The sequence below is a fragment of the Cupressus sempervirens genome, chromosome 5, assembly GCF_028749045.1.
Source record: "Cupressus sempervirens isolate cs-2001-9-10 chromosome 5, ASM2874904v1, whole genome shotgun sequence".
NCBI classification, from domain to species: Eukaryota; Viridiplantae; Streptophyta; class Pinopsida; order Cupressales; family Cupressaceae; genus Cupressus; species Cupressus sempervirens.
Genome location: NC_143122.1, coordinates 522,275,171 through 522,279,560, shown reverse-complemented (window position 1 = coordinate 522,279,560; position 4,390 = coordinate 522,275,171).

The window sequence follows — 4,390 nt, the reverse complement described above, 5'->3', positions numbered from 1 at the left end:
TTAGGAGTGTGCCTTGTTAGAGAACTTAAGAACATTCAACTTAGAATGTGACCCTATTAAAGGATTTACATAGAGCTGTTAGGCCCACCCAAGACCATGAGATTTATAGTTACCTTCTCAAAAGAATCTTTTATCCCTCTCTAAAGATCTCCTAGTCCTAAGGATCTCTTTATCCTTCTCTTAAGGAGCTCTTTATCCTTCTCTTGGGGATCTTCTGTCCTTTTCCTGAGGCTTATCCACCTAGCTGTTAAGCTAACCTAGCAATGTAGGATTTTAATATCTAATACAATGGTAAGAAAGTATTAGAAGGGTTTTGACTTGATAAAGATTGCAACCCTAATCGTGCAGATTTCAGATCACTCTTTAGTTCTTTTTTTTGCTTGACTTTTCTTCCTTCCAGTGCTGACAACTTGTTCACCCTTCAAGATTTGTCTCCTTGAGTTCTTCCACTCATTATGCCAATGCTCTCTATGGTCACTTGATCAACTTAGAGTCTTGATGCTCTATTCTTACTCCTCATTGTGTTCTCTTTTTGAAACTTCACACTAGCCTTCTCTTGGCTCCTTCATAGAACCACTCTTCTACCCAACTCCCTCTCACACACGCTTGATTTTTGACCTGTAACTCCTTATAAAAAAGTTCTATTTTTTATTTCCCACTCAAATCTTAATTTGATCTTGAGAAAATGGTATTGTTTTCCCTCCAAATTGCTTCTTCTAGAAACTTCATGATAAATCCGTTAGTATTTACCTTGAATTGGTTTGCATGGATTACATAAAATTCTGTGACATCTACTCATCATCCTTATCATCCAACTAATTCACAAAATTCAATGTAGCAAACTTATCATCACTAATCTGGTGAATCTTTTGACTTAACAAATAATGTAGCAACTTGGCATTATTGGTTTACTGATGCTCAGTACCTTCTATGTAACTCAGCTCCTACTATTGTTTTACTGGCACTTAGCACCTATAACATTTTTGATTTGCTTAACACTTGAAGACTTACTCGGCATCCATTACCTTTTTTTGACGTTCGGCACTTGAACAATTCTATGTTACTTGGCACCTAAAGTTGAACTTGCTCAACTTCATATGCAAATTTGCTTGACTCTAACTAGCTTGCTCGGCTCTCTCTAATGAACTTAGTTAGGCTTTACAAATGACTTAGTTAAACCTTACATCTTTGATGTGTCTCAGTGTGTCCATCCTCTGTTTCTTAGAGTATGTCATCAATACACTATTTCATCAATGACTTAGTTGATCCTTATACTTCATTACAACGTCATAACTTCTACCTTTGTCTAGGTGCTCTAGTTACATCTTATTGATTGCCTCCTCCTTGTCAATCAACCAATTGATAGTACTAAGATCACTTAAGCAATTGTCATTCTTGCAAGTAGCAAGTTTGACATCAATGACAAAACAATGATTGAAAACATTCTTTACCAGTTCCATTATGATCTTTTTCAATCATTTTCAACACTCTATACTCATAACCAACTAGAATCTCAAAACAAACCACTGTAAGGTTAGGAAGAAAAATACATCTAAAACTCTGTCAACGAGAATCTCATAATAGGCCATTATATAGTTAGAAAGAAAACACAGTCTTAAACTCTACTATTTTTGTATAGACTTTTATTACTCCTAAATTTTTAATCAAAACTTGGTCTTACATCTGACCATTAGTTTTGGGCACATTTCATCACCCAAGAATATATCTGAAACCTAGGAAAATCCAATTGTGGAATCAAAGCTTTAGGGTCTCTATGAAACCCATTTTTTTGTGACTCCATTATATAGATTGATGAACTGATCAACTGTTCAGTTAGAGCTGACCAAAATTTCATAGCAAGTCATTTTGAGGTTGTAGAAGACTAAATCGATCAACCTTTCACCTAGAATGAACTACAATCTTTTAACAAGCCATTTCAAGGTTACATTTCATTGATTCAATTAAATCTTCACTCGAATCAACTAAAATGTTATTACAACCCATTCTAAACATTACAAGTCATTTTGAAGCTGTAGATCACCAAACCGATCAAACATTCAATCAAAATTAGATATGATCTAATAAAAAACTATTCTAAGGTTATAGATAACTAAACAACTCAAGCCTTCGCTCACAATTCACTCAAATCTTATAGCAAGTCATTCTAGAGTTATGAATCACCAAATCAATCAACTTTACTCTTATAACCATCTAGAATCTAGTAGCGAGCCATTCTAATATTATAAAGAAAACATGGTCTTAAACTTTGCCATTTTTGTATAGACTTGTACATGGAGACTCATAACTTTTGAATCAAAACTTGATTCTTAAATCTTACCATCAATTTTGGGCAAATTTTGACCCTAACAACATATCCAAAACTTAAAAAAATTCAACGCTACAATCAAAAGTTAGGGTCTCTACAATTAGACCCATTTTTTTATGACTTTATTATATGACTGAGCTGATCAACTATTTTTAATCAAAGCTAGCCAAAATTTCATACCAATTCATTCTGAGGTTGCAGAATACTAAATTAGTCAACCCTTCACTCAGAATGACCTACAATCTCATAAGAGGCTATTTATGAGTTTATATATCATTGAATTGGTCACCCCTTCTATCAAAATCAACTAAAATGTTATTACAAGACATTCTAAGGATGTAGATCACTAAATTGATAAACCTTTCACTCTGAATGAGCTACAATTTCATAACAAGCCATATGTAGCTCATAACAAACCATATACAAGCTACATATCATCGAATCGATCAACCCTTCTCTCAAAATAAAATAATATGTTATTACAAGCTAAGGTTAAAAGTATTTTAACTAGTAAAACTTTGAATATGAATCTAATCTCATCTCAAGTCATTTTGAAGCTATAGATGACCGAATTGGTCAAGCATTTAATCAGAATTAGGTTTAATCTCATGACAAACATTCAAGGTATAAATCACCAAATTGGTCAACACTTCACTCTAAATCAACTAAAAATTAATCAAATCATAACTTAATTCTTAAATTTGATCATCAATTTTGGGAAAATTTTGCCACATAGCAACATATCTAAAATTTCAAAAAATCCAATGATGGAATCAAAAGTTATGGTGTCTACAGAGAATCCCAATTTTTTGACTCAATCATAAATCATTGAACTGATGAATTGTTCAATTAGAGCTGACCAAAATTTCATAACAAGTCATTTTGAGGTTATAAACCATTGAATCGATCAACCCGTTGCCTAGAATGAGCTAAATCTCATAACAAGCCATTTTAATGTTACATATCATCAAACTAGTTAACTCTTCACTTCAATCAAATAAAATGTTATTACAAGCCATTCTAAGGCTAGACATATACAAATTTGTCAAACTTTAACTATAAATTGGCCACAATATAATCACAAGTCATTTTGAAGCTAAAGATCATGAACCGATCAAGTGTTCAATTGCAGTTAGGTATAGATAAATGACCCTTCACTCACAATTTTCTCAAATCTCATAATAAGTCATTCTAGACTTACAAATCATTGAATTAGTCAACTCTACACTCATAACTAGCTAGAATCTCACAACAAGTCATTCTAGACTTACAAATCGCTGAATTAGTCAACTCTACACTCATACCTAGCTAGAATCTCATAACAATCCATTCTAAGGTTCAAAAGAAAATAATGTCTTAAACTCTGCCATTTTTGTATAGACTAATATATAGAGACTCATAAATTTTGAATCAGAACTTGGTTCTTAAATCTGACTGTCGACTTTGTTCACATCCAAACCCATTTTTTTATGACTACATAATAGATCGCTGAATTGGTCAATCATTCAATCAATGCTAGCCAAAATTTCATAGCAAGTCATTCTGATGTTGCAAATCATTGAATCGATCACTCAAAATGAGCTACAATCTCATGACAAGCCATTCAAAGCTTACATATCATCAAATTAGTCAACCGTTCACTTAGAATCAACTAAAATGTTATTACAAGCCATCCTGAGGTTAGAAGTATCTAAATTGGTCAAACTTTGACTATGAATCAGCTATATACTCATCACAAGTCATTTTTAAGGTACATATCATTGAATTATTCAAGCATTCAATCAAACTTATGTCTGATCTTATAACAAGCCTTACTGTGGTTACAGATCACTAAATTGGTTAACCCTTTGCTATGAATTGAGTACAATCTTATTACAAGTCATTTTTAGGTTAGAAGTATCCAAATTGATCAAACATTAACTATGAATTGGCTACAATCTCATCATAAGTCATTTTGAAGCTGCAAATCACCAAATTAGTCAAGCATTTTAATCGAAATTGTGTTTGATCTTATAACAAACCATTCTGAGGTTACAAATCACCGAATCAGTCAACCCTTCACTA